At 27.3% G+C, this 7,943-nt stretch overlaps 1 protein-coding gene across 4 annotated transcripts in view; it reads right to left on the bottom strand.

Annotated features, from left to right (window-relative positions):
* LOC117175011 overlaps positions 1–7,335 on the bottom strand; it is a 40,077-nt gene extending 32,742 nt beyond the window's left edge. For 2 of the 4 annotated variants that reach the window (XM_033364507.1, XM_033364510.1), the window contains exon 1: positions 7,149–7,335. The gene's annotated coding sequence lies outside the window, so the exon portion shown is untranslated. Of the gene's footprint in view, positions 1–5,572; positions 5,685–7,148 lie in introns of those variants that run through there. The other 2 variants (XM_033364508.1, XM_033364509.1) reach the window with 2 other exon arrangements.
* Between the last annotated feature and the right edge of the window lie 608 nt (positions 7,336–7,943).

Genomic DNA, 7,943 nt, shown 5'->3' with positions numbered 1-7,943 from the left:
TCCCTTCCACACACTACTCCTTTCCCCTGCCGAGTGAGTCACGCCTACCCCGAAAGGGAAATGGCTTAATGGTGTAATAATAATAATAATAATAATAATAAACGTAACACCTTGCATAAGATTGTGTGTATTTCTATAAAAAATATTCTTCTTTCGATCTTTATAATAACTTAACGCAAAAGCACTCAACCGGAAATCGGAAGTTCTGCGTTTCATTTCCCAGTGGAGTACTGTGTGTGAAATGATATCTAGACTGATTGATGGTAACCATCTCTGATGCTAATAGAGATTCCTTTAAACTACCAATTATTTTGAAGGATTTACTGAATTCTAAGACATAAAAGGTTTTAACAGATAAAAAAAGTATCATTGCAATTCAATTTATTCAAATGAATTTGCTTACATTGCTGGGTAGAGACATATTTTTATAAAGGCATTTTCATAATTTGCTTATGGTTGTTAGGGTGATGCGAATGACCGAACACTTAAACAAATTGTAATATTAAAAACACTTGAGTTCAATGAGGGAAATACTTAAATCTAAATAGTACATAAGCCACGGAGTGTGAGAGCATTTATACTATTTTTAGTATAGCGTTAAAGTGCCTTGCTCTCGAGGACATCCGATGAGTTTATCATAGACAATAATTTTAATAATATTAGTTTGGCTGCAAAAGTTGTATTCCTAAATGTTTATATACTGGGAATTTTGCAGGAAAATTATATATGTCCTCTTTTTCGTTGCAGTTGCACATGGTACAAACTTGAAAAGGATTTATTTAATTTGCAAAGCCATTTGACAAAGTTCTTCCTTCGCGGATCAATAAAGCAGTCAATGAATGCTAAACATAACATTTTTTATTTAATACAGTTAACATTTATTTAAATCATTTATTGTAGAAGATAGTTTTGCAATTATTTAAACAATTAATAATCATCCACTTGCGCTTTTTCATAGGAAAGGTGTTTGCTGATAATTATGTTTATTATTATTATTTTTTCTTAATATTTAGCATTATTCAGTTATTTTAGAATCACTGTAGAATTTTATCCATCTTCCGCATGAAAAGCAGGAAATGATATTAATTGTTGAAGTAATTGAAAAATGTATTTCCCAAAAAATATCTTTCTCAGCATTTATTACCTGCGCCAGTAATTTGAGATAATTATAACATTCATGATTTATATCATGAAAAATTTGTTTAAACGGATGAAAATGGTGGAAACAATTGCCAAATATTCTTAGAAAGAAATGTAACTTTTAATATTCTTTAATTGTGTCATTAATTCAAGAAGAAAAAAACTTTTTACGATTAAGAGGTAAGCGATTGTTGAATCAAATTAAAGTTGTTTAAAAAATTAATTAAATTAAATTTTGAAATATTTTACGGGGTTTTAAAAAATTTCACAAGATTTAAAGGATTTAGTTAAATCTTTCAGGACTCTAATGATTTCTAGGAATGGAACGGTTTTTTCGACAGAGAAATTTAATGAATAATAAGTAAATTTTAATTTATACTAAAGAAATTTCAAATAATTGCTTCATATTTTAATGTGTTTGCACAATTTTCAAAGATTTCAAATATTTTTAAAGAACTTTATGCAATGAAATAATTTTCGTTTCAAGGGATTTATAAGCACTTTAGCAATTTCAAGAGATTTGAACGATTTTCAGCTATTTTAACAGATCCCAATAAATACAAGAGATTTAAACAATTTCAAGGGATTTTAATGAATTTTGTACTACTTTGAAACATTTAAAGGTTGATTTTAAGGATTTTCTATAGAGCATCGGAAAATAAATAATATAAATTGAAATTTTAAAGAATCCCTACCGATTTCAAAACTTTCAAGGGATTTTCGTAAATTTCAGGAAATGTAAAATGTTTTATTAAATGTCAAAAGAAATCAAAGATTTTTAGGATTTTTCATTCTTTTCTTAAAAACGATTTTATAGTGAATAATTTAAATTCAGTTTATATTAAAGGGGTTTTCATTAATACATACTTATTTTGAAGGATTTTCACGATTTCTACAGAACTACAGGGAATAACTTTAATTTATTTAATTTTCAAGGAATTTGAATTTATTCCATACATTTTTAATTATTATTTATTCCAATAGTAAATATCCTATTAGCGTTTTCTCTTTGATAATTTCATATAAATTATTTCCTATGATCGTGAAAAATGGTAGAAAATTCATTATCGAAAAATCTCTACAGGTCTAAACTGATTTTCCTATAATGTTTTTTCAGAAGAACGTTATATATTATTAATATTAATATAACAGTAATAATAACTGATAACAATACATTATTGTTCGTTAATAAAATAAACCTGTTTATATTTACGTATCAGATCTTTTTGAATGAGCGATACTTCCTCCTGTCAAAAACTCAGGGCCTAGCCACTTCTTTTTTGACAATCTCAGCCTAGGGCTAAGTAGGGCCATTTCCACACGGGGATTTGAACCCGCATTTTATTACCACTTTTGAAAAAGTCCAGTAAGAACTTCTGCAAATTGAGATTGGCATTTGAAAGTCGTATCCGGAAGTCGTAAGGGCCCTAAATTTCAAAGTCGATCGTATGTTTGACAAGTGATTTTTAAGATTACTTTTATTATTTGATGCTTGTCCTTTATGTACAACACCCACCCATCCCATTTTCTTTACACCCATCCTGCTTCTCACAATGGGCCATGGACCACACGCAGGTAGAAGTGAAGCAATGTATAGTGGTTATATTATAAGGGAGCATAATAGCACCTAGGGCATTATTCCATAAGCATAAGGCAAAGCATATCAACCCCTCGGAAGGATGCCCAGTTTGCCAACAATCGGCCTATTGACAATTGCGGTCACTAAATCAAAATGGCGGTACTTTGTCGGCAAGTCTTAAAATGGCGGCTTTACCTCTCAAGTCTTTGTGACTTTTGCCGTCCCTATTGTCACCCTTACGATCTGAGTGGCTTCGAACACGAACTTCACAATGCAAATGACGAAGGATGAATAAAGGACCACCGCAGATTCCTCGACATCTTCAAAAAAATGCTTATGACTTTGCCTCCGGTTTTCCGACTTTTCACAGGTCAAGCAGGGATAATGATTGTCATTTTACGAGGGAAAATTACTTGGGGTGTCAATTACTGGCGAGTTGACCGCAGGAGAAAAATATTATTCTGAAGTGGAGAATTTGTATTATGGTAAATTCAGTGGTGTTGTGGAATTTTCAAGAAAAAAATGTGGAGAAATATTTTTTTTACATAAATTAATTTTTATGCTAATAATCAAAAATTTTAGTATTTTTCTGTTTAGAATAACAATTAAAGACCTGTAGATATTTTTTTATACAAATTCACTAATAACATAAATTGTCCTAATTTTCATGTTTATTTAGTACTTTTTATTGTATTCATAATATAATTATTTTAAATAAAGAAAGACAAAGTGAACCTAAAACCAATTGTTATGTTACCAATTAATTTGTATCAAAAACACCGACGCAAATTTTACAAGAGACAACAAAAACTTGTTAACTTTAACGCATGTAATATAAACAAAAAACTGTAAAAAATTTCCGTAGTTTTGTCAGTTATTTAAACAATTTTTTGAAAGAAATACAGTCTGCCAATGTCTGAATAAACCATCTCAATTTTTGCACAGAATATAAACTGAAAATATCTTTTCAATCACCCCTTGTAGGATTCCTTAGGTTATATCCCAATTGTTTAAATAATTATTATTTGCTTGAATAATATTTTTTTCTTGAAAATTCTTTTATTTTTTAATAAAAAGTAAAAACAAGAAAGTATACTTTTAAGTTTTAAGGTATTACTTAGCTTTACTGAATCGTGAAAAAACAGGTAAGAGAAGTAATCACTGTAAAAAAAAAAGAAATACAAAAAATGATTGTTGACCCTTTTCTAAATCGAAGTGGACCATACTCATCAGCAAGGGCATGCGTTTACGTCAAAAATTATATCAAGTCAATAAAACGAATTTCGAAGCTTAGCTGTCACGTCCTCTCCCTCGACGACCCTTCATTCAGAGCTCGATTTAGTGTCAATCGGATAATGATTGGATTATATTTTTTTAGGCAGCTTTTTGTCGAAATGCAAAAAGAATTTCCAAGACCACATTGCACTTTTCAGCCTTTGCGATTTTTGAGCGACCCTACTTTATTTTTACATGAAAAAACATTTAGATTTCAAAAAAAAATTATCACTTTAAGCTCCCGCAATTTTTCACTTTTTCATTGAATAATTAATTTTTTCTCAAACTATCTCAGGAAAATACTTACATCAAAACATAATTTTAAAATATTAGATGACTTAAAAATAATTATTCAAACTATTTACAATGATGACTTTTTTTGTTAACAAATTTTTAGGACATGTCTGGTAACGATCCAGATTGATTAATTATGCTATTGGAGAGAATGTTTTGAAACAAAGTCAAAAGAAAAGAATTATGGTAAAAATAATAATTTTCTTCATCTTCTTAAATATTCTTATTTGTTCAGCGTATATTTTGAATAGATGTTCTTCCGCACGCGACCTTCAAATATAAAATTCATCACCGTTAATTAAAAAAATATATTTTAGTAAGTTTGGAAATTTTTTTGTTTTCGAAAATTTAATTGTCTAAAATGGTGAGATTTGACAATTAACCTGGAAAGTTTAAAAACTTATATACATGTTTTGCTTGAAAATATTATAAGAAATTGAAACTTTAATTGTAAGAGAGAAAAATATCTGAAAAATCTCAACGACTTTTTATTTTGGGAAAACTGAAAAATGCTAAATAATAAAATTAAGGATAAACATTTTTTAATAGCATATGTAAAATTTTTAATAAATTATAAAGTAATTCTTATTTGAGTTAAAAATTAATTTGTATACAATAATCTTTTGAATACAGTATTCTTTTTTAGTAATTCATTGATACGTATGGTATGGTTAGGGATAATAAAAATATTTCCTTTTTGTGAGAGAACGAATGAAATTCGACTTGGAAAAAACATAGTGGAAATCAAATCGTCTTGTTCGGGAGTAAATTCAATTTTCCGGAAAACTATCTAGGACTAATCCATTTATTCGCGCTATGACCCTATTTGAATATAATATTATAATCGGTGAGTCTTTTAAATCTATTTTTATTCCTAATATTTCCAAATAAACATGAGTTCACATTTTTTTAGAGAGTTGTTTGCTCATATAAATTAAAAAAAAGAGTGACTTATTTAAAAAATGGTGAAGAAGTTCATTTAAATCTACAACCGGTATATAAAATTTGGAGTTCTCGGTAAGTTAGCTCTAGCTATCAGGAAATGGTAATACAGAGTTCTACATTAATATCAAAGAATCGCCGCCGGTATTCAACAAATTTTAACGTAATTTTCGAAAAATATTTTAAGTTTTTTTAACTACCCGGCAAAAAAATTATGTAAAATATTGCATAGATATTGCATAAATATTGCATAAAAATATCTTCATAGTGCTTACACTTACCTACAATAGAATCTATTGCAGATGAAGTTTTCTACCTTACCAATGCTTTTTGATAACTTACCTACCTATTCTGTGCAGTTCTGTTATCTTCAGATTATTATTATCATCAACTAAGGGGTATGTGTTATCTTTAGAGACCTACATTATCGATGTTATATTTTCGTTGGTTCTTGTCTATAATAAAAAGTATTGTTTATACTTTATTATCGGGGTATGTTTCAATTAAAAAAAAAGATTTCAGATATAATTTATTATTCAGTCTTCAACGTTTTTTTTTACATATAATTGTTGAATACATTTTTCATATATTATAAATTTTTTTAGTTGTAAAATGATGCTTGAAAAAAAAAATTGATTTAATAAATATCATCTTTATTATTTATAATTACTTAAAAATTTAATCGCAGAGCACGATTTTTTCATTAGTTATCGAACAATAGAAATGTAGGTCAAATTTTAACAAAAGAATCTTACCTTGGCATTCTTCGTTACAAAAGAATCTATTCCTATTGATCGTGAAAAACCATGCGCGCAATAAAAGTCATACAAGTTTGAAATCTTGATAAAAAATTGAATGATAAGTTTCTATGCCATATATTCAATATTATACGAAATCTCCAAAGACATTCTGCTATCGTTTGTTATTTCTATTTAAACATGAATGGTGTACAAATATTTTTTGAAAATCTCGCAATCATTGTTGTTGAAAACTTGATTAGCTTTTCATTACTTGAAATTGTTTTATAATTTTAATTTCAAAATTTGATAAATGAATCTATTAATTTTAATATTTAATAAGGAAAATCCTAGATACCCTTATGTGACTTTTTAGAATTTTTTGCACTCTGAGATACTTTCAGGATTGTGCCCTACTTCTAAACATTTGTTTAAAAATGTCAAAAAATTAGAAAATTTTCCCCAAATTACACAAAATAAAATGGTAAGACCTTAGAATATAAAAAAAAATTGGCGCCTCCTAGTATATATAGTTAATTATTATATATTTTAATTTAAAAAGTCCATGAAAGAAAAAAAAAATTGGACGTTTTTTTATTTTAATGTTTTTATATGAAGAATGTTTTAAATATTAGAAATATTAGAAATTTGTAAATCTGTGGGTTTTTTCTTTTGCTATTTGGAAAATGTAATCATATAAATAGATTGGTTCAGCATCAAACACAAAATATAGTGTTTTATTATTACCTTACAATATCTTTTATAGATAGTATTTTCCTAAATGTACTTCTACTACGAAAGATAACTTTTCTATGAAACTGAATAAATAATTGAAGTAATTGATAGAATTAAAATTGGTGTAATGGAATTAAAATTCGATGAAACACCGTTGCAAATGTCAAAGTTGCACACATATGAACTTTGTGTCATTTCTACAAATCTCTGTAATTTTTTTTCTAAAACATTAAGTATTGGTGAAGAATCTGGTAAATATAATACATTTCCTATCACCATCATATTATTAAATTATGCTCACAAATTTCACTATACATGCAGTTTATTTCATATTATTTAGTTCTTTTTAATTTTAAGATATTTCTATATTCTTTTTTTCATGTGAACTTTTTTATAAAAAATAAAATAAACTTAGAACTGAAAGAAATGAATTTATACGTACTTACCATTTTTATAATCTCCTACAGTTTTGAAGCTATAATTACCAGTACATCTGCCAATTTTTGTGGAATAAAATTTATTGCTACAATCTTTTGTATTGCCATTTATCTTATCGAAAGAATCGTAACACTCAATAGTATTTTTATATACTCAATGGTATTTTGAATTGTGTGTGGAATAAAAAATGTAATGAAATTTGAATTTCGAGTCAAAATATCTATCATATCTATTATAAATTACTCAAAAAAATCGCAATTGAAATAATCACAAAAAAGGTAGTATTTGCATTGTATTTTTAAAAATCGTAAACTACCATTTGCAACCTGATCAGTACTAGTTTAACTTTATCGAATTATTTCCTTTTTTATAAAGGTGTTGTATTTTGTATCTCAGTACTGATAACGATATCTTATCGATTTATGGGTGACATTTATATAAAACAGAAATTAATACCCGATATAGTCCCTCTTCTTTGTCATGATAAGGAATAGTTTTTATTTGTAAATTATCTAACCTTTTACTATTTTGCAGTAAATGGTTAAAAACACAGTTAGAAAATCTTCCTTTTAGTTCAGAAGTAAATCATCAGTCAAGGGATTCCAAAAAAACATTTGTATCTTGCTCAAAAAAAGACAAAAATGATAAAAAAATTGTTTTTTTAATCATTGATTTTTTTATCTTTCTGTTTTTCTCAACAAAATTGTATTAAGAATGTCAATGTAAGATGTGTGTGAAATTACACAGGAAATATAGGTTTATTATTGATTTTCAAAAATACTTAAAATTTCGAAGGTTATCGC

This window comes from Belonocnema kinseyi, chromosome 6, assembly GCF_010883055.1.
Source record: "Belonocnema kinseyi isolate 2016_QV_RU_SX_M_011 chromosome 6, B_treatae_v1, whole genome shotgun sequence".
NCBI lineage: Eukaryota > Metazoa > Arthropoda > Insecta > Hymenoptera > Cynipidae > Belonocnema > Belonocnema kinseyi.
The sequence above is the reverse complement of the archived record's forward strand: the minus strand, read 5'-3'. Positions and strand labels throughout refer to the sequence as shown.